Genomic DNA, 23,370 nt, shown 5'->3' with positions numbered 1-23,370 from the left:
ACTTGTATTCCTAGTTCTGCATCGTAGGTATCCTCACTGAAGTCATAAACAGAGAATATTCCCGTCCATTTGCATGGACCCCGGAACACTTTCTCTTCAATCATTTAAAGTCACTTCTTTAGATGGAGGTAGGCATTCCAATGGGCACTGTTAATCCAATAACAACCTATTATCTATATACAGAGTGAGGACAATGAAGGTTAAGGAGCCTGTCAGGTCAAGAGTGCAAAAGTAGCAAAGAAAGAAAACACGGGGGCAGATTTACATGTCTTGGCGCATCCCTGCAAATCAACAGGGATGCGCCAGGAAACTTGCGACCCGCAAAACCACCCGTGCGCCACCACTGATGCGCCGCACGGATGGGCAGATGTGTGTCGCATCCCCCGGAGGAAATGGGGCGCATTGCTGGAGTCGCGTCGCAAGCGTGACGCGGCTCCAGCAGGGCTCGGGGGTGCCCTATGCCCAACATGCTGCATCAATCCTTACGCCTGCCTCAAGCAGGCGCAGGTTTTTGACGCAGCATGGCCGTAAAAGTGACTCAGTGAAAACGGCTTTTACGAGGCGTACCTGCGAGGGAACGCCGACCATGCGCTGAAACGCCCACATGAAACCTGACGCAGGTTTCATCTGGCGCAGGGGTTTACAGCGTGACGCATCTCACTTGATGCGTCACATTGTAAATACGGCGCAACATGGCACATGATTTACGCCGCAACTTTGTCACAGAAGTGACCCAGCGGCAGCGTAAATGTGTCACAAGGGGCTTGTAAATCTGCCCCACGGTTTCTTTAAGGAGCCAGCAGCTTCTCTTCCATGCCTGCACTGTACTGGCTGTTTTCCTCATAGCCTCAGTTCATTATGTGAGTGGCGATAATAGAATTAAAGATAGCGAATGTATTAGCAACTGGAGAGGATGGAGGATTGTTATGACTTCAGTGAGGATGCCTACAATGAAGAACTAGGAATGCAAGTAAGTAGTATTTCCTTCTGCATCGCAGGATCCTCACTGAGAGTCATAAACAAAGAATAGAGTAGCAAGCATATCCCTAGGCTGTGGTTGGCAGTACAAAGCTATAAACTATAAAACTAAATTACCGAGGTATTCTATCCCTAGGTCTGGCAAGTAAGAATAGCTCTACTTAAACATATTATTTATTGTTGCTTGACCTAGTAAAGAGTCAGCTCTTGAATCCTCATCAAAACAATAATGCTTGGCGAAACGATAACACATTTCCATGTAGCTGCTTTACATATTTCTGTTATTGGAACCTTTTTTATCCAGGGAGAGTGAGCTCTAGGTTGACGTGAAAGGGCTTTGTTAGCCAATTGATCGCAAACTATCCATCTAGCTATAGTTTGTTTAGAGGAAACCATACCAATTCTCAGAGGTCCATAATTTATGAACTACTGGTTGGTTTTATGTATTTTAGTTCTGCCCAAATAAAATTTAAGAATTCTTCGAACATCTTAGGAATAAAGGGTCCTTTCTGCTTGTGAAGAAGGGTTACTGGAAAATACTAGAAGAGAAATTGTTTGATATGAAAATCTCAAACAACTGTTGGTAAAAAGGAAGGATGTGTTCTCAACACAACTCTGTTGTTGTGAAACAATGTGTATGGATCTATTGAGAACAGAGCTTGGAGTTCACTGACTCTTCCTGCTGATGTAATAGCTACCAAAAAGGCTACCTTCCAAGTAAGGTGTTGTATTGAGGTCTTATGTATGGGCTCAAAAGTAGCAGCCAATAATTTAGATAAAACTAGATTTAACTCCCATGGAGGAGCTGGCTGCCTAGTAGGAGAAAACATATTTTTTTTATACTTCCAAGAAGTCATTAACAACTGGAATAGTCAAGAAGGACCTTTGAATTGGTCTTATCCTGTATGCTGTTATGTCAGCTAAATCCACTTTTCTTGAGTTGAATTGTAGAGTTGACCATGGCAAATGCAGTAGATATGGTAAAATGACATCTTCTTGGCATTTTATTGGCTCAGTATTGTTTTGAAGACATCATACTGCAAATCTTTTCTATTTAAAGGCGTAAAAAGTTCTTGTGTTCAGACATTTGGCTTTCTTGAGAATGGTCATACAGTTTGGAGGAAGATGTAAATGTCTGTATTGAAATGACTCCAGGAGCCATACCCCCAAAATCAGGAAGTAAACATTTGGGTGGTAGATTGTGAATTACAGCCTCAATAGAAGGTTGTGTTTGCACAGCAATCTCTTGTGTGGTCTGATGGAAAGGTGAAGTAGCTGTGGATAACATATGGTCTGGGCCACTTTGTACTATTAGAATCCTTAATGCATTTGATGTTTTGGGTTCGAATAGTACTGTTGGAATTAATGGAATTGTTGGAAATGCATAGAGAAAACTTTTGACCAATCAAAAAAAAGGGCATCTCGCAATGAGTTTTGTTACTACATTCTTTATGCAAAATGTGGCCATTTTGTGTTTTCTTCTGTGGTGAATTAGTCTATATCAGTAAATGCCTTGTCTTGAAAAAAGACGGAATCATTTAGTTCCCATTAGTGGTTGTCTATTTAATATATCCATAGTAGATCTGCTTGAAAATGTTGAAAGCCTGGCAAATGAATTGTTTGAATCATTAAGTTTCTTGCCAGTAACCAATACCAGATTGCTTGAGGTTCTAAAGAAAGAATTCTTGATCTGGTGCCACCTTGTTTGTTCAAATAGTGCACCGATGTTGTATTGACGGTTTGAATTAGTATCCTGTTCGACAATAGGGATGGAGCAAAAGGCTTTAGGGTAGATGGACTGCCAGAATATTTATGTGGTATAATTGCTCTTTTTTGCACCATTGACCTTGTACTGAGAGATTATCATCATCATCATCATCAAAGCTTTATTTCGATATGTATAATATCATAAAAGCACATTAAAAATATAAAAACACAATTCATTAACAATACATTTTAAAATAGATTGCTTATAAAAACCTTTGATATTACAATAAATAATTAAAAATGTATTAAACTTTGACAGCTTTGTGAATATTTAGACATATAAAAAGAGATACAGCTTGATCTTAACTCATCAAATAGCCTTCAGCCTAATCAGCCAAGCCCAACTAAGAAATTTGGCCACCCCACACACTAAGGTTGTGCTAGCATAAGCCTTAAGTATTCTAAGTGCAACGGAGTGGTCCTTGGTTCCAAGCAACAGGCACACAGGTTTGAGCCATTTCTGTCTGGGTTTTGTATAGGCTGGGCATACAAAGAAGACGTGAGCAATGTTTTCAGTAACACCTACACAAAATGGGCAATCAGGAGAAGTTTGGTGTGGTGGCTTCCACTTGCAAGTACGATCACGGAGGGGGAGGGTTCCCATCCTAAACTGGATAAAAAGGGATCTGTCTCTGGGTTTCTTAATAAAGTCTAGATAAGGCTCCAGGCGAACCTTTGACTTGTGCTGTCGGAATGCCTCAGTCAGCCTACCTAGATTTGGGTCCCTCTGTTCGTGATCATCAACCCATGCCCAATAGGTTCGCTTAGTTTGAGTCTTAGATAGGGATACCCCAGGCTCCCGGCCAGTTGCAAGGCCCGTTACCAGTAAGAGCTTCTTTATGTTGGTTATCCAACTAATTTTATGGGCTCCATGAAGGTTCATAACCTCTCTTAAACCATCAGCATACCTTGAGAGCTCAGGGCTGCGCCGTAACCGTGCCCACGACTCGGACGCCAACTGCTGGTTCCCTGGCTCCCGGCTGATTGAATACACGTATTTACTACGTGACAGGCGCCTGCATTTACTCAGGTCCCCTGGTCCCTTGGACTTCCCGGCCCACCAAATTGTTTGAGATCGCCTTAGAAGATTAAGTACCCATAGGTGTATCCCTTGCCGTGTCTGCTCCTCGGAGGAGGACTCCAGCACTTTCAGCCTACAGCACTCCAAACGAGACAACCCAGTCCTGATGATGGTCTACATTTGATATGGACCGAAACGTCGTCGACTCCACAGCGCAATTTATAGGCGCATCCTACTATGACTTTAACAAAAAATTGTGAATTATAATATATAAAGTTATTGACTGTTGGTCACTTGTTGAGCTAATCACTGTGTATATATTTCACTCTGCTCACTTTGCGCCGTTCATCGCTGTTCACCTACTTTACTTGCGTCGCCACTTATCACTTGTATATATTGAGCACCAAGTTTTATCGGTTGTCATTTGAATTGTCCATTTATGTGCTGTACATATTCTCTGTGGCATGAAATTGTCTTGATATGAATTGAATATTAAGCGACTAAAGATCATTTTTGTAATTTGAATCCCTGTGTATAAGCGTCTCCTTTCCCTGACTGTTGTAATGCCTTGTGCATGCAATATAAATTGTCTGTTTATTCATACCTTTTGGGATATTGTTTTTCCTTTAAACAATATAAAAGAGGGCGTAGGGTAGCTAGGTCCTTAATGGAACGACGACCCAGGTAACTCAAGAGTGGTTTGGTAGGAGTACCCCTCGGGAGCGATACAAGCTCCCTAAAGAACTTGTTCTCTGCGATGACTAGGGCATCAACACAATCAAAGCCCCAGAGCTCTGCGCCATAGAGGGCACAGCCTACAGCTTTTGCAGCATAGATATCCAGAGCAGGAGCAATGGGCTTAGAAGTGGATCCTCGGTGTTCCCTCCCTAGTACTCCAACTACCCTCTTATGGCTTAGCGCCATTTTGTCAATATGTGGCTGCCATTTAAGTTTGTCCGAAATTCTAATTCCCAAGTAGTCAAACTCCTTTACACGTTCCAGAGACACCCCATCAAGAGATAAGGTGGATCTAGACGATCTACTCGGGTTAAAATAAAGGAGCTTAGTTTTCGATGTATTTATGGCAAGGCCCCTGAGCTTGCAAAACAAACAGAAGTAGTCCAACAGCTTCTGCAATCCTGCGGGAGTTTTTGATACCAACAACGTATCATCCGCAAAGAGTAGTGCGGCGACTTTATCACCCGCCAAGACCGGGGCATCAGCATTAATTTCGAGCAAAAAAGGAAACTACGCCATTCACGAATAGCGTGAAAAGTGTCGGGCCAGTACGCAACCCTGGCGTACCCCTCTAATCACAGGGATTTTATCGTTTTTTTGCTCCTGAGATCCCCATCGAATACGGGCATAAATTCCATCCAGAGATTATGTAGATGAGCTCCCCATCCTGTCAGCGAGGCATCTGTGATAATTGTTTGTTTTGGAAGGTCCTTTTACAAAGGGATTCCCTTCAGCAAGTTGCTTTTCTTTTTCCAAAGGATGCACTTCTTTCATTAGAGTATCCAGAGTGGCTCATAGATAGTCAATAAGATGGCGAGGAGACAAAACTGATTTCTAGTTTACATGTAAGCGAAGTTTTGTTAACAGGTTCATCGTAATACTGAAGTCAAACTTTATCAATCGTCTAGATAGGGATAAATGTAAATCTTTTTCCTTCAGATGTGAGCTTCAATCACAGCTATGCATTTGGAGAAAGTTCTTGGAGCAGCCCTGAGTCAGAATGGAAGGTTTTTGTTTTGATAATGAGCTTTTCCCATTGTGAATCTTAAGGCTGTTTCTGTGTTTTTTTGCTATGGGTATGTGAAAGTATGCAGCTTAAAGATTCACAGAGCACATTCAGTCTTCTTTCATTAATTGTGTATATATCTGGTGCAGGGCTAGTGTTGGACTTGGCCCTTTTGCAGGGTCATCCCAACACTTTTTGCCTCCCTCCTGTATTTTTTCTGACCTACTGTTGGTGGTTTTCTGACTCTGGACACTATCACTGCTGATCAGAGCTAAAGTGAATGAGCTCTCTCATGTAAACTTGGTAAGCGTGGTCTACACCTGTTTGGCATATTTAATGTACCTCTAAGTCCCTTGTACAGTGGTATCCCATATACCCAGGCTCTGTAAATTACATGTTACTGGTGGGCATGCAGCGCTGCTTGCACCACCCACCGAAGTAGCCTTTCAAACCTGCCACAGGCCTCTGCCACTGCAGGGCCTGCACGTGCAGTTTACTGCTGCCGTGATGTGGCATGTAAAGTAGTTGCAACGTCTGCAACTCCCCTTTTACTACATATCAGTCACCCCTAAGGTAGATCCTAGCTAGCCCTGCGAGCAGGGTGCGGTGTAGGTAAAAGGTAGGACATGTGCCTTAACTGTATAGCATGTCATGGTAGTAGCAAACAGCCTATTTGGTTTCTCACTGCTGTGAGGCTGCCCTTTCATAGGTTTGCATTTGGGATTCCCTGATATGTGCTTCAGTGGTAATTCCTGACATGAGGGTGTGCCCATGTTTGGTATGTTTGGAATAGTAGTGATAAATCCTGTGGATTGACCGTCTGGTTCTGACTGACAAGGGAGAGGGGATGTGTATTCACTCCAGCCAGTCCCTGGAGGGGGGTGGGGGGTGAAGTGTGTCCTGCCTTTCCTGGGTGACACAGCACTAGGCTGAATACAGCTTGGCTGAATTTAGAGTAGCGGGAGGAGTTTTCCCTTGCACCTGAGTAGGTCTGGTCTCCATTTGGAGTGGTGGGAGGAGTAGCACCTGCACCTGAATAGGGATGTGCCTGCCTTCCACAATGCTGGCTCCCCCCAGACACCCTGTGGTGTGTCTGGGGGCCTGGACTGAAAATGTGAATGGGGGTGTTGTGCACTTCAATAGTGGTTGCAGTGCCCCCGAGCACAAAGACATTAAGGGGTATATTCACAAAAACATGTGATAACTACAGCAAGAGAAGCGTAACACAACTTTCAACATCGCAGCCTATCGCAGGAAAATAACCATGTGTCAGCGTGGAATTCACAACAAGGTGGAAGCATGGGATAGTCACCAGATAATGCGTCAAACGTCAGCGTGAAAAGCAACACCACGCCGCAAAAATGTGAAACGCGAATGCAAAAAAACATGCAATCGCGGTACACAAATCAGAGAAAACCAGCCACAGGCATGCAAATTCCACACGTCTGGCGGGAAAATGCACTATAAAAGAAAGAAAAATCAATTCAAACTTCACTGCAACACAGGGTGCATCCATGTTGCAGTGCAGAGGGCAAGTCGAACTCCACAAGCCCCACGGAGGTACTGCAAGAAACCCCGTTTACAGGGAAGGGCAAGGACAAGAGAAATATGGGGTTCATGTCCGCAGGATGACCAGATCATCGTCACGGAGGTGATAGAACACCAACAACAACTGTTCGGCACCTCCACTACGGCACTGGTAACCAGAACGGAAATATGGCAGGCCATTGTCACCAACGTCAATGCAGTCGAAGTGTCGAGGTGGTCACTGCGGGAGGTCAAGAGGTGCTGGCATGAAGAGCACAGCCAAACCAAGGAGAAGCTCTCCGCCAACAGGAAGGCAGCAAGGGCGACTGGAGGTGGGAGTCCTGCGACACAGGAGGAGATTGATGAGCTGGAGGAAATGGTGGCCACAGTCAGCAGTGTGGAGACAGTGGCAGGAATTGGGGGCCTGGACACGGCACGATGCGACCAGCCCCAACAGCAACAGGGTGAGTAAGCACCAGGGCCGGGGGATTGGGGGGAGATGGGCACAATGGCACACATGCACAATAATGTGTCGCACACTGCACACCCACAATGATCATGGAACGGATGTATGACGTTACAACGCATACTTTTACAACGCCTACCTTTACATCGCAGTTTTTACAATGCATGCTGTTACAACGCATAGCGCTAAGGGGTGCTGGATAGTGAATAGTTTAATTTACTATTCCAACTTCAGTGCCCGTGGATAGTAGGGAAGGCGTTGGATAGTAAATTAAATCTATTCCCTATCCTAGAGCGCCCCCCCAGCGCAATGCGTTGTAATGATATGCGTTGTAATAGTTGTGTCGTAAAGGCACTGCGTGGTAAAAGTTGCGTTGTAAAGGATGTTCCCCCATGGAACATGGTTCTGATAGCCTTGGCACAGTGCAGCACACATAAAAAAGCCAAATAGGCCCCCATCCACAATGTGCACAAAGGGCCCCCCTCCATATCACCAATATCACAACAGACCCATGCACATGAGCTGAATCCAGCAAAGCAGTGGCTCTGTGACCGACACTGACTATGCAAGTAACACTGCATGCCCGAGAGTATGGCAGCAGCCCAAAAACATGAGAAGGCCCACGAATCGACATTGAGGTAGCCCTGTGCGGGTAACATCCGTAAAGGAGCAGGTCACACTCTGACATGTCCACGTGCATACACAACCCACACCGTACAATACACGCAGCAGACGAACAATGCACCAGGCCACAAAATGTGTCCAAGAGCACATATGACCCAATTCCAAAACAAATGAGGCCCCGAAAAGCACACAATTCAAAGGCACTCTGCCTCAAAGAGAGAAGGCTACACGAATTCAGAGCTTTAGGGGCAACTCCCCCACAATGCAGCACACACACATAGCAATCACAAAACATCAGCAATGACGGCAATGAGGTACAAAGTGCAACACCATAGGACACAGCTCAAAACAGGTCCTGTAAGTGCGTAGTAACTGTCCACTCACATCTGGCATTGCCTGACACTGTGTGATGATAATGCACAGGTACCACCACACATCTGTCATGTAGTCAAAATACACACAGACTGCCATGAAATAGCCAGCTCCACCAAAACAGTTACAATGTACATTGACATGCAGTCTGAATGTAAACATCTGCAAATCCTCAACATACATGTGTAACTCTGTTAACCTGCATCCCCCCTTTCACATTGCAGAGGGACAAACAACACCTCCTGCAGATCACACCACACTTCACATCATTGATAATGAAGAGGACAACTTGCACATATGTCAAGACACCCTCCAGCGGATAATGGACAGCCTCCGCACCCCATCCTCAGGAGCAGGGCAGACCAGCTGCACAGAGGTGAGACCACCACCTGCACAGATCACACAGCAGGAAACACACACCAACACGGCTGTCTCCCAGCACCCCCGACCAATACATTGAGTTCCAACAACGTGTGTGGGGTTGCCAGGTGGAGTTGGCTGAACAGCTGCGGGTGGGTTTCAAACTTGTGGCAGCCAAACTCGATGACATACATGGGTATTTGAGTCTCATCAGGGACCACATACAGTCCCTATCGGACACCCCCTGAACATACCATGCTCCGCCATAGCGTGTTGAATAGGGCTGTGTGTAGGAGTGACCAAATCGGTAGCAGGCCAGGAGTGGTGTGCTACGTCACATGTGACAACAGAACTACACGACGCATACCTTCTTACACACATCTGTGTGGACACATTCTGCTATGGTATATGACTATGCTCCACATGGTCAGAGGTTGGACATCATACTCACAATGCTGAAGTCACGTAAGTGCACGTCGGCCAACACCTATCCCAAAACAATGTCTGGCTCACAGAGGTTGAGCTTTCAAAAGGGACACACCTCCATTGCACATGTATCAGTCAGTTCCTCCCTGTGTAGGGGCGATGCTCATTGTGACACACAAGTAGACGATCTAATCAACACACCTCATAGTTAGACACCAGTAGGGTGGTATAGACTTTATTGGCATATGCATGTCAGTACGGACAAGGCAACGGCCACAACAGGCTGGGAAATGCTTAAGACACTTACACCCAGCATGGGTACATGTCAAGGTTCAGAAAATGTTGGTGCCAAAATGGACAACAATAATCACGGATGGCAACACCCCACCCCACCTTGCCTTGCTGGATGACTCATGTGTTGTTTGGTGTCTGCCCCTTGCCCCGTGTGAGGGGGCAAGACTCACTGCCCATGGTATCTGCATAGTGCTCTGCCACCGGAGTGCGCTGATTGTCTGCTCTGCTGACAGTGATCAGGTGAAAGGGTCCGACAGGTTCACATGTCATGCTAGATTGCCATGTGTGTGCTCTCCCCCAGCAGTGTGGCCGAATTGGCAACGTTGCAAAACGACGCTGTGTTGCTCCAACCATGGACCTGCATCACCTTGCACAGGTGTGTGTACACATGCGCTGTTCCATGCACATGCATCCTGAGTCCGGACGATGGCAGACGTGTCCACTGTTGTGGTTGGATATGTGAGCAAAACCCACGATGCAACAAGTCGTTGGGACCTGTGCTGTGGATAACAATCGGATGTGGCTGCAGGAACATAGTTACTCATCCATGAATGTGATGAAAAGCAGCGAGACTCCCAAGACTTTCGATGCCGCTTGGTGCAAACCACCTCTAATTCACCTTAAGATTAGCGATCAAAATAACGAGGCAGGTGCTGGCAACTGGATAGCGAAGAACAGGTTTATTTCTCCGGAGGAGAACACATCACATCAAACACCAGGGCAATCGTCAGGAGGTGCTCTAACTGCATCTCTGTGGCATAGCCTTTTATATGGTTTTTCGTCAGTTTATTTCATGGTCAAACATTCCTGGCATCAGTTTATTGCATAGTCAAACATCCTTGGAATCCCCGCCTCAAGCTAGTTCCCACACAGACCCAGCAGCAATCTTCCCTTCACCCAGATCTAACAAATGATCGCTATCTCGCAGCTGGACATTCCGACAAGATCTAAAACATGTGGGATCGGTCAGATCTAAGGGGTCGTGTCACTGATTAAATTCCGGCCCCTATGTTGGTGAAGCAAGTTCTGTCGTATGTGGGTAATAAACTATGTCCACAGGGGTCAGTGAGTGTCCAGGTGCAGGGAAGGAGGTTATCAGAGGGGCCTGCCCATGCGCGGAGGATGAAAGGACAAGTGGGTTTGGTGCGGGAAGTGACTCCGGGGCATTGTCATGCTGACCAGGTTTTACGACCCTGGTACCAGTGTTCAGGCTTAGTCAGAGCGCGGGGGATGATAGCGAGGCCGGGGTGACTCACAGGGGACCAGCAGAGCATTAAATGGCTGCGATGCCTAAAATGGTTGCCGCTTACGCACTCGCAGAGGCCTTCGCTAAGCAAGATGGCGCCGGCAATGTTCATATTTGTCGTTTTATTTTCTACAGTCCTCCCTTTGAACATAGTCCCGCCAGCTTGCTAGTCGATTTCAATATCCATTATGTCCTGTATCTCTCTATCGCTTATTACTCTCATCTTCGTGAGCTCAGTGTCCATAGTCTTAGGGTGCAAATAGTTCAGGCAAATAGAACACAAAAGTGGTATACAATGTATCCCCAAACAACAACCACATATTATGAATAGTGCAACCAAGAGGATCATCCTTATTTTCCAGCCCCATTCTTTTAAAATGCCCCAAAACCAGCTTCCAAGTGTCCAAGTCTCTGACTCCTGATGGATTTCTGATGCCAGCCTGTGGATGTGTTCAATTGCCTTGAAAACAGAGGGTGAGTTGTCAGGGACGTAAGTACAGCAACTGGCTCCGATGATGCGGCATGCTCCTACACGATCCGCTAGTACCACATCTAGAACAATGTGGTTCTGTAAAGCCACCAGGCGGACCGCATGAAGCTCAGCTGTGTTGTTGGTGAGGATGCCAGCAGTGACGTTCAAGGCTGTTTCAACTGCCTGAGTTAGGTGCCGGATGGCTCGGCTGTTTGCCATCGGACCCCATAGCGGGACGAGTCCTTTTGCCGCGTCGAGGAACTGTGATGTGGCGGAGTCTGCTTGTTCTGTGTCTTTGGAACGCCTTTCTCTGTGATGATCTGCAGGTGCTGTGTAGGTTAGAGGCAGAACAAAAGCGATGTAGCACGTGCCCCCCCCAGCCTTTTGGGAGCTAGGTGTAGGCTTTGATACCACATATGAAGTACATGTTGGGTGATGCAACAAATGAAGGGGGGTCGGCAGTGTTCAGAGTCTTCGTTATTTGGCAAGAGATGTGACCCATGATCTTAGTCCCATGGCCTTCGATGCAGACAAGGCCTGAGACGTTCACCACAGATAGGGCCACTGTCAGAGTTGCGGCAGTTCATTTCTTTAAAATGGAAAAGGTAGGTCTGGCGGGGTTGTTGTACACTTGCATTTCAAATCGTTCTTTGGCGGGAATGTTTATTGGAAAGGTTGCGTTTGAAGTCAGAGGGCAGAAGGGAGCGGATGTTCTTCCCATTTTGTTCAGCCAGAACTCATTGTAAAATTTTTGATTGTCCCATCGGATGTGGCGTTGTCCTTGTAGCTCTCTTGCAGGAGCATTAACCAGGCGAGGCAAGATCCATGAACAGAAAAGGGTGAAGGGATGAAAGGAATGGAATGTTCAGTGGCATGAGGTAGCAACCCACAGATCCAACAGTTCGTAGCATTTGCGGCAAGGTTGTGTTGGTGCAATAATTGTACGAAAGAATTATTACAGAATTCTTTGCATCGTTCCCGGAGGCGTGGTGACAGTGACACCAGATAGTGTTCTTTCTTGGTGGTGGGTTGCATGGTGGGTGACATTGTCCTGTAAGCGGGAGCACTCTCTTCAATGATCTAGACTGTGACCATCAGCAAGAGGCAGGTGAGAGATGCTGCCACGAGGGTTATTGTCTTTGTACCGTGCAAGTTGGCAAGTTTGGAGTCGTCGCGGTGGTTCTTCGGTCTTCCGGGTTCTTACATCACCTTCAAGAGGTTCGACGACTGGCAGGACCACATACTTTCGTCTAGCATTTCTCCTGGTAGCATTTGTAGTGTTAGCTACCGTTCTGAGACTTTTGACTCAGTTAGTGGCCTGCTTGTCGGAGCACTCTCCTTTTGTCAATCGCAAATTGTACCCTTTCTTTGATGGTACCGTGGGGTCGGGAAACTCTGCCAGTTCAAGTGTCTCTGTTTGTGGGTAGCAACTCAGGGCTGGTCGGTCTTTAGTCAGGAGCTGTTCTTGGCGGTTCACTTCTTCGGGGGCCGTCATTGTTGGAGATATCTTCTTACAGTGGTGCGCATGAAGCCAGTTTCTCTTTCCTTCTACTCGAAGGGCAGTTCGGGTGGTGATCAAGACTTGCCAGGGGCCCGTCCACCTGGGTTCCAGACTCCTCGACCTCCGAAAAATTCACGTCAGCACAAAGTCCCCAGGCTTGATATCGTGTCCTGGGCCCCTGGATACGTCTGGTATGGCTTGCTGCACCTGTTGGTGGATAAGTGTTAGTTCGTTCGTTAATGTGTACAAATACTCGGACATTAGTATGTCCGGGACATAATTAATGGAGGTTGGCTTTGGTGCCGCCCAAATGTTCATAGGCCTGCCGAAGACTACTTCGTAAGGGGTCAGTCGGTGTTTGGTTGGGGTGGAGCACATTGACAGCAATGCCAGTGGGAGGGCGTCAGGCTATTTCAACCCAGTTGTGGCGACTATTTTTGCTAGCTTCAGTTTTAGCGCGGCGTTGTGTCTTTCTACCAGGCCCGCTGACTGGGGGTGGAAAACGGCATGGCACTTTTGCTTTACCCCCAACCCTTTCAGTATGTTCTGTATAACTTCTGCTACGAAGTGGGGGCCATTGTCGCTCCATAAAATTCTACACAGGCCATATCGGGGGAAGAACTCTTTCAGTAATACCTTCGCAGTAGCTAAGGCGGTGTTGTCACGGGTGGGGTAGGCCTCCACCCATTTGCTAAAGGCGCACACGATCACTAGTACGTATTTTAGACCATGGCACCTCTTTAGCTGGATGTAATCCATCTGGAGAATTTCGAAGGGGTGATCAGGGACTCCAAACCCTCCCCGTGGTACTACGGTCCCTTTCCCTGGGTTGTGTTGCAGGCATACTATGCATTGCTGTACTAGGCGTTTTGCTGATTCTGCTATCTTGCTGTTATGCCATACTCTGGTGATCAGTTTGGTCATGGGGGCAGATCCTATGTGTGCGAGTAAATGTGCCATGGTCAATATGAGGATCAGATAGGCATTAAGTAGCAGCCATTTGTTTCCATCTTTTGTCCTCCAGCAGCCTTCCTCGTCTCTCAGTCCCACCCGAGGCCATTCAGTCAGTTCGTCCTGTGTGCCTGTCGTTTGTATGTTCCTTACAGTCGTTCTAGCGTCAGTCCATTGTTCTGCTTGTGACCTGGTCATGTACATTCGTGTTGTGGTTCTGTCTTGGGCTGTGGTTCGGGCAGTAATATCGGCTAATGCGTTTCCCTGTCCAATGAGGTCGGTCACTTTCTTATGTGACTGGCATTTAATCACTGCTAGCTGTTTGGGGAGGAGGACTGCTTCTGTCAATGCAGAGACTAGATCTCCATGTAGGATGGGTGTGCCGTATGAAGTCAGGAACCCTCTTTCTCTCCACAGGAGCCCAAAATGGTGAACCACACCGAAGGCGTACAGGCTGTCGGTGTATATGTTTACTGTCGTACCAGCTGCTAGAATACATGCTCCTGTGAGGGCAATGAGCTCTGCTGCTTGGGTGGATCTTTGGGTAATGCGGGCTGTCTCTAGGATGTTTCGGGCTGTGGTGACGGCATATGCAGCTGAGGTGGTGCCATCGGGAAGTTTGATGCACGAGCCGTCTACCCATAGTTCCCCATCTGGGTCTGAAAAGGCAGTTTCTCTGAGATCCACTCTACTCTTTGTTTGTTCGTCAGTGAGGGTCACACAATCGTGCAGTGGAGCCACACCAGGGTCATTTTCGGGTAGAGGTAACAGTGTGGCTTAAGATTAGCGATCAAAATAACGAGGCAGGCGCTGGGAACTAGATGGCGAAGAACAGGTTTATTTCTCCGGAGGAGAACACATCACATCAGACACCGGGGCTATCGTCAGGAGGTGCTCTAACTGCATCTCTGTGGCATAGCCTTTTATATGTTTTTTCGTCAGTTTATTACATGGTCAAACATTCCTGGCATCAGTTTATTGCATAGTCCAATATCCTTGGAATCCCCGCCTCAAGCTAGTTCCCACACAGACCCAGCAGCAATCTTCTCTTCACCCAGATCTAACAGATGATCGCTATCTTGCAGCTGGACATTCCGACAAGATCTAAAACATGTGGGATCGGTCAGATCTAAGGGGTCGTGTCACTGATTAAATTCCGACCCCTTTGTTGGTGAAGCAAGTTCTGTCGTATGTGGGTAATAAACTATGTCCACAGGGGTCGGTTAGTGCCTTGGACCGGATTGAGTGGCCAGGTGCAGGGAAGGAGGTTATCAGAGGGGCCTGCCCGTGCACAGAGAATGAAAGGACAAGTGGGTTTTCTGCGGGAAGTGACTCCGGGGCATTGTCATGCAGACAAGGTTTTACGACCCTGGTACAAGTGGTTCAGGCTTAGTCAGAGCGCGGGGGATGATATCGAGGTCGGGGTGACTCGCAGGTGACCAGAAGAGCATGAAATGGCCGCGATGCCTAAAATGGTTGCCGCTTACGCGTTCGCAGAGGCCTTCGCTAAGCAAGATGGCGCCGGCAATGTTCATATTTGTCGTTTTATTTTCTACAAATGCTCGCACAGCTTCATGTGCAATGTGTTCCAATAGTACTTCATTGTCGTGTTCAAGGAACACCAGGGTGAGCCAATCCATTAACTGGTCCGGGCAGGTGTGCTCAGCCCATGCCGTTGCCGTTTCACCAATCCGCAACACAGCTCACTAGGGGAGCGCTTCAATGTAGTCACTGCACACAAAGAATTGTGCAATCTCCCATGCACAGCTGCCAATACATACGCAGTATGTCAACGCATCCCATACATGGCTGTTTCATTTAAACTCCTGTTCGTGATCCAACAGGGGGCGCAGACACAAGTCATAGTCCAATCCATCTACGGATGTGTTGGATAGGCAGATTTCAATGGGATACTCGAATGTGCATGTTCGGCAGTGGAACCAGGGCTGGACGCAGGTGATGTAGGCAATGCGGAAGCTGAGTCGGTAACTGATCCGCAGGACTGCCAGTGGCACTGTGCCCAGTAAATGCATACGGTAGTGTTCCAAGTAACGGGGGTTGTGCATGTGCCCGGTATGGCCTGCCATTGCCTTGGTGTGTCTCGTGGAACCGGCACTCTTCTGAACTGCGGCAGTTGTGTGAAGGATATGTCACAGCACTGGCAATGATTAGAATGTGTGTGCAACGTTGGGCTGAATGGGTAGCTGTGTCCGTGAGTGTCAAGGGCATCCCATGCGGGGGTCCCTCGGGCAGGGGCTTCTGTGTGTGGGGTGTGGATACGTCAGATAGTTAATTTACGCAATGCTTGGTGTGGGAGTTGTCCACATCTGCCATGGCATCTCTCTCAGGATGTTTCAGGCGCGTTCTGGACCAAGGTCATAGGTGCAGGTGTCCTCCCGCCTTCTGCATTGGAACAATGGAGCTTTCATCCCTGTTGTTTGTCTGACTACTACTTGCATTTTCGGAATGTAATGTGGCTTTGGCGCTGAGATTGGGAAACGGCCTTGGGCTCATGGTGTTCGGATGGCGATACAAACAAACATGTTGGCATGTGGAGCCAGGTGCCCTACAAGGCCTTGCGCTGCTGGTGCAATCTCACTCCGTCTCTCTCCCTCGCACTCTCCCTCTCTTTTCTTTGTTGGGTGCATGGCACACCTTCTTCTCTTGGATTTAGTCTTCCAGGCTGTGTCCTACGGATTGTCCAGTGAGGACCCGCTAGGACTCATCCAAATGGTTGTTTTGGCTTTTGTTTGTATGGTGTTTTGTGTTGGTGATTGCATTGCTGTATGACTGATTCTCCATTTTCTGGCCACGCATGTATGTTGACTTTCCTGCTTGTGCGACATCAGGCAAAATATTCGTTTTGGGATTCGTGGTGTTGGTGTGCAGTTTCTTGGTCGGGGTTGGGGGTGCGGGCCTGGTTGTGGTGTCAGTGGGTGTTGTGACCCTCCTGGGTGTCCGTGCTGCATGTTCAGTTGCTCGGGGGCACCTGGCTCTGTGTTTGCTGCTGTTGATGCTGACTTCTTTCTGAATTACTCCTATGTTGGAACTGCTGTTGCTGATGTTGTTGTAGACATGGAGAATGAGGATAGAGAGACCAAATAGGGGATGGAACCCTCTGTCTGGTCTGATATGTGTAGCCTCTTGATGAGTTGGCAGTGGTAGAACAACGTTTTCCCTTCTAAACCCACTGGTTTCAGGGTTTCTGCCTCCTTCTTCATTTGCTCCATTCTGTGTTGTGTGAGCCCAAAAAGGACTAGGCCAGTGAAAGGAAGTTACATGATCTTCAATTAGGTATCCTGTTTTACAGTACTTAATATAAGCCAAGACAACCTTAGAAGTGAGACACCGTTGCAGAATTGTGTTATAGCCAGATTCGCCTCATCTATGGATGCACTGATAGACTGATTTGAGATCATTTGAACCTCTTGCACTATTTCCATGAAGTCTTGCCTTCTATCTTTTGAAAGATCGTCCCCAAACACAGTGAGAGATTCCCGTAGTGTTGTATTATATCTTGCTAACAGGACAGATAACCTAACGTTTTTAATAGTCACAGTTGCAGAATTACATTTTTTTCTTCCTACTGCATCTAGTCATTGAAATGTACTCTCTTTTACAAGAGGGACTGAAGTCTCTGGAGCTAATAGGTTTGTTTTTCTTACACCAGAGACTATTACTGAATCTGGTTTAGGATCGTGTCTCAAATAAATAGGATCTTGATAGCTTTGCTTTTTTGTTTGAAATCAGTTTTATTCTTCTCTCATATTTGTGTACATACTTATAACAACTAAATTGTAGGCAATAATCGTACGAACATATAACATCCTGACAGGTCAATTATAATGCTTATCTTTTCCTCAAAAAGTCCACGGAGCCCTAGCCCGGCCTAATAGCCTTGTAGTGTTAGATCCATTTGTGGGTGAGCATGCTTAGCATAATTAACTAGCTTAGGTTAGTAAAATGCCTTCGCTGCAAATGCCTATTTTGCCTGGATGCAACAAGTAAAGAAACGGTGAGCAACAAAGTGAGGGCGAGAAGGAGGAAAGGATGGGGGGTGGAGGATTCCCATAGAGACATCACTTGGGGATATTTAGGAGGTATGTATTTTATTGTATAGTTAATAAAAACCATTACAAAAATAAAGTGCATCATTTAAAATTGATCAATGTGCATGCATAATTGAAAATTAAAACCATTTGTAAAAACATACTATGCATAGTCAATACTGTTACGGATCACATGATCAAGATTTGTATTAGTTCTGTTCAAGAGTTCATATATATATATATATATATATATATATTTTTTTTTTTTTTTTAATTTTCACAAGCTTAATGTCAAATTTAATCGATCTTCAATGAGTTTTGCCGGTCCATTGGCACTGGACGTGGGCTGACACGAAACTGCAAGTACAACTTCTTACGTAATAGTAAGATCGAAATTGTTATAGGCTCTTTACGATGAGTCTCCTTTTGTTCTCAAACTTCGTAATAAATTTGACTGTTCTACAGATCAATTGTGGGTCCACTGTACACAGGACTTGTATTATTGCGGAACGGCAAGTGCGTGTTCCATGTTCATTGAACTTTGCCTTTAACCAGCTCCGACGTTCCTGATCCAATGCGGGACGGATGCAGATCAGGTGGATAAAGTCTTTTTTTGCGGCACCGCATAAGTCACACTCCTTGGAGCCTGGGGTCCTCCAGTCCGGTCGATCGGCATTTGTTGGAAGGTTGCCCATCCTTATGCTGAGGTATTTTAATTTGATGTATGATGGAAAGGCAAGCCCTAGATAGGCCACAGGTTTGGGCTTGTTATACGATTGAAGTATCATCCAGGCATGTGAACGGTGACTAAGGATTGACTTATCATTAATCAGGGAGTGACTGTTTGCTGCCTTTTTAACTACCAGCTTGAATGTCGGTACAGGTAGCTTGGTGTGCCACAGGGATGCTAATTCAGTGGTTTCTAGGGAGAATTTTAAAAACTTGGTATATTGAGAATTGAGACTGTTTTGCATTGCTTCCCACATGGCGGAATTAATTTCTATTTTCCTGTGCATCCAGATGTCATACCAGAACTTAACAGTCTCATATTTTTTTTGCAGTTCTTGAGACTACAGGCCGAACTCGAGCCGGACCTGAGCCGGAGAAGCATTGCACGGTAAACTAAAAACATGCTTGTAGACACTCGTTTGAATTTTATCTAGAAGCTTGGCGCTTCTACCGTGATGTAGCACACTGCCATAGGATATTGTAGGAAGCAACTTGGCTTTGATGACTGTCAAAAGGGGATTGAATAGGGGGCCTTTTAGTTGCTTCGATAAACTGTTGAAAGCATACAACAATGCTATTCCCTTCTTTTCAATGACCTTGAAATGCGGAGAAAAATTGAGGCGCCTGTCCAGTTGTATTCCCAAATATTTATAGCTATCCACTACTTCCAGTTTCTTGTTATCTATTACGAAGAGTGGCAGTGCTTTACAACGGCGAGTTATTATCATGATCTTTGTTTTCTTGCTATTTATTTCAAGAAGATTCTGTTTTGTGTATCCAGCTAGTTCATGCAGAAGGCGTTGCAGACCTATTTTCCTCTGGCTAAGGAGGACCACATCGTCGGCGTAGGAGAGGTGTGTTAGTCGTAGTGTTCCTAGCCGAGGTGGGTGGGCATTAATCCCATCCAGCCTTGTTGTCAGGTCAGCCATAAATAAATTGAAAAGATGTGGGGCCAAGACGCAACCTTGTTTTAATCCGTCATACGTGCTGATCTTCCGTGTTAGCTGGCGCCCGTTGTCGATCTTAACCTGCATCCAGGTGTCAGTGTACAGGTCCATTATAGGGTTTAGTATTGTGTCTGGCAGGGCCTGCTGCTTTAACTTTGACCAGAGTAGCTGTCGGCTGACACGGTCAAAAGCCGCCTTGAAGTCTACAAAGCAGAAGTACAGTGCTTGATGACTTTGCATACTTTTTTCGGCGATCAAACTTATCGCCATTGCATTGGCCATGGTCCCTGTGCCTCGACGAAACCCTGTCTTGTTGGCCTGGAATTTTGTTATTGGCTTCAGACCATTTTGTGAGGTCGATTAACACCAGGTACGCATAATATTTTGCTTCGGCGTCAATAAGTGCGGTCTCCGCCTTTGTAGATCGGATCTATAATCGCCCCTCTCCAGCTTTCTGGGAGCTGACTTGTGTTATTTATTGACTTGAACAGGCTGTTGAACTTACAGGCCCAAAACTGGGGGTCTTCCTTGTAAATAGCCATTCGGTCCTGGTGCACTGTCTTGCCTGCTTATCTTTATTATTTACAATATTTCTTGTTCCACGTATGAACGGGATGTATGATCAGTGCCTTGCTGTTCGTTGCTTGGATTATTTAAATGTGCAAGAACAAAGCTCTTCTGATTCACTGCATTGGGTGTACAATGTGCTTTAATTTCTGTTGCGATCGGCGGCATCGATGTGTTTATCGAAAAAGAGTCAATTAAATGTTGAACCCATGCCTTATTCGTAACACAGGTCATGTTTATTGCTTGTACTGACCTGCTTAATGAATTTACCTGTGTCCAGAATGCTCTGGAGTCAGATTTTTTTATATTGTGCAATATTTTGGTCCAGAAGTCAGTAATACGATTTTTTTTTCATCCAGATTTGTTTCTTATATTGTTTCCTTATTAATCGGACTGTTTGCCAAATGTGTGAATTTGAGCTGTGGCCTTGTGCTAGCCTCATGGACTTCCTCAGACGTCTTCTTAATGCAAGTGTGGTCTTGTTGAAATGACCATGTTTCTTTTGGTTAGCCTTCTTGCTGAAGTTGGTACCAGTCTTAGGTAGTTTATTCACAAAGGCAGACCATGTTTCTACAGACAATTCGTTTTCCTTAGTTATTGTTTGCAGTAGATGTTTTGCGTCCTGTTCTATTTGCGGAAGTGAGGAGCTCGTCCACCTTAAACGCTTTAGATTGATTGTTGATATTTCCCCCGCAGATATTGGGGCCTGTAGATGTTTACACAGTGCCAATTTGATCTCAATATGCTGCATTGAATGATCACTATCTGCAGCACCTATAATATTGAAATTTTTTATCAATCCCAGCAGAGGGAGCGAGACTATGGTATAATCCAGGATTGTGCTTGTGCTAGGGCCTATATAGGTGATAAAGGGGAGTTTGTCCTGTTTGGTTCTTCCGTTTAGCACTCGCAACCCTTGATTCTCGAGGTCCCACATCAGCTGCCTGCCCACTTTGTCAGTCTTCTTAGCTGGCGGAATCTCCTGTGATTCAACAGCCCAGAATTCGTTGGCGGTAATTATATTGTCCTCATCTTCTGGTAACTGTATAAGATTAGCGTTGAAATCACCCGTAAGGATTATCTCCCATGCAGGCTGATCAAGGCGGATCCCAGATATAACATTGTTAATATGTTGGAATAACTCTTTTTTTACTTTCATTTTTGGGTGAGCGTATACATTAATTAAGATGATGGTTCTGATGCTAGCCTGTGTTGCTCTCTCAAATTTAATAATTTGCATTTCTTCCGTGGAGTCGGCCAGTTGAGAGGCCTTGATGTTTAATGCAGTAGTTATGTAGACCGCCAGACCCCCCTTCGCTCGACCATATCGCTGTGTGCGGGTAGGATTGACATGAAAACTTATTCTGCCTGGAACATCAATTGGCTCTGTTAACCATGTTTCCTGCAGGGCTATGATGTCATAGGTGTCCCAGGTATCCATTTTCCTATTGTCGTTTAAAATTTCTTTAGCACCAGCTAAACTTTTACTATGCTTCGTTCAGTTTTACCCGCGCAACTGTGGATTCAATGGTCGTTTATACCATACTTTTGTCTGTCCCGCTGTTCAGTTTTAGAGGATTCCGCACCCCTGGCACCTTGCAGTACCGAGTATGTTGATCGACTTGCCCAAATGCGATCATCTCTTTTAATGCGCTTTCTTAATAGGGGAGATGGATAACCTGGCATTTCCTCTTCTTTGAGCGAAAACCCCCACTCTTCAAATTTTGTCATTTCATTGAGTATCTCCTTGACAATTTCGGCATTCTTCCAAGTTGTGAGGGTACCTTCCTTGACTGTATTATTGCCAAGGTTAATAAATTCAATTGCTAGTAGGTCAGTAGGTGTTATGTGGGTGAGGCTCCGGATTGCCGATGTCAAGTGTAAGATGTTTCTTCGGTTTAGATAATCTTGTGCGCCTTGTGTTTTGTAATTGGGTATAAAAAGTAACTTTCCCGTTGTTGTTGAGTTTGTGGTATTCGACTGCACAAAAGTGAGCTGTAGGTTGTCGATCGGCCGAATTCTCATTGATTTATTGCTTCCATTGGCCTTTACATTATCCCTTGTATTTTTTCCCTGCTGGCTATGATCATCATTCCCTGTTTGCTCGGGCAATTAGCATTAGCATTAGTTTTTACTTTCAAACCTGCTCTTTTTTGACCGCGTAGTTCTGTGTTGGGTGTGTATTCATTAGTGGTAGTCGCAGGATCTAACCTTACGTCTTTTTTCGGTCCTATGCTCCGATGTTCAACATACTGCTCTGTAAGTATCTTTACTTGTAACTGATCCTGCTTGGTCTTGTCGACTTTTGCTGTAACTTGTCTTATGTTTATTTTATCCCTTTTAGAAGTAGCAATGACTCTCATGGTTATATCCGGGATTAGAGTTACTTTGTGTTTGTTATCGACACCTTTAGTCACTACCCTTTGACCACCGTGCTTATTTGACTCGTGCCTACTGCACTCCTGTGTCCTTGTGTAGTGTTTAATCCCTTGCTCAGAGGACCAAGTAGTTTTTTGTCGTAGTTTAATCCCATTATTTTTTCGTTCACCCTTTAGACTCCCTTGTGTTATTGTTCAATTGTGAGTGGTCACCATCGATACTTTCCAGACTCCAGTCTGCGTTACTTGATGTTGTCGAGAGGGTCGCAAGTTCGACCCTATTTGAGTTCTCTGTACCTAAGCTTGTTGCGTGGGCGATCTCCTCTATGTGTGCTGATGTTTTTAATCTTTTGATTTGGGCTAACTCGTTGACACTTGCTTCTGTAGCGATGAACTGTTGTCCTTCCTCTTTTGAGCTATACGTCCGAGGTCTACCTTGGAGTTTTGGTATTGTTAGTGACTGATGTGTCCCCTCTTCAATGTCTTCTTTGGGTTTTAATAGCTTGTTTGGACAGTTGAAAATCGAGAAGTTGGCCACGGGCTGCTTGGTTACCGGTATATGGCTTAGTCGCTGATTTCTATTTTTCCTCGCACGTTTTTTCTGTCGTTTGGTTAGCGGTTGTGTGATGTTCTAATTTTTTCCACAGCCCTGTTCAAGCTGTTCGTATTCTAATAATTTGTGACTGTTGTTATTCCGGGCGCCTCGGTTGTCCTTTGTTAAATTTGGTTCATCCAGTAACTCATTAGTTTCTGTTTTTATCAACTTTTGTTGAGTAATTTTTTTATGTATTATTTGTGGTACTACTACTGTAGACGGGTCTTCATTCCTCTTTTCACATATAACGATTTCTTTTTTGTCCTCATCTTTGTAGTTGGCAAAGGTAATGAGGTCTCTTTCATGTAGTGTTGGTGCCATGATTTGCATATTTGCATTCCTGTAGAATGTCTTTG

This window comes from Lissotriton helveticus, chromosome 7, assembly GCF_964261635.1.
Source record: "Lissotriton helveticus chromosome 7, aLisHel1.1, whole genome shotgun sequence".
NCBI classification, from domain to species: domain Eukaryota; kingdom Metazoa; phylum Chordata; class Amphibia; order Caudata; family Salamandridae; genus Lissotriton; species Lissotriton helveticus.
This window is presented reverse-complemented; position numbering follows the sequence as displayed.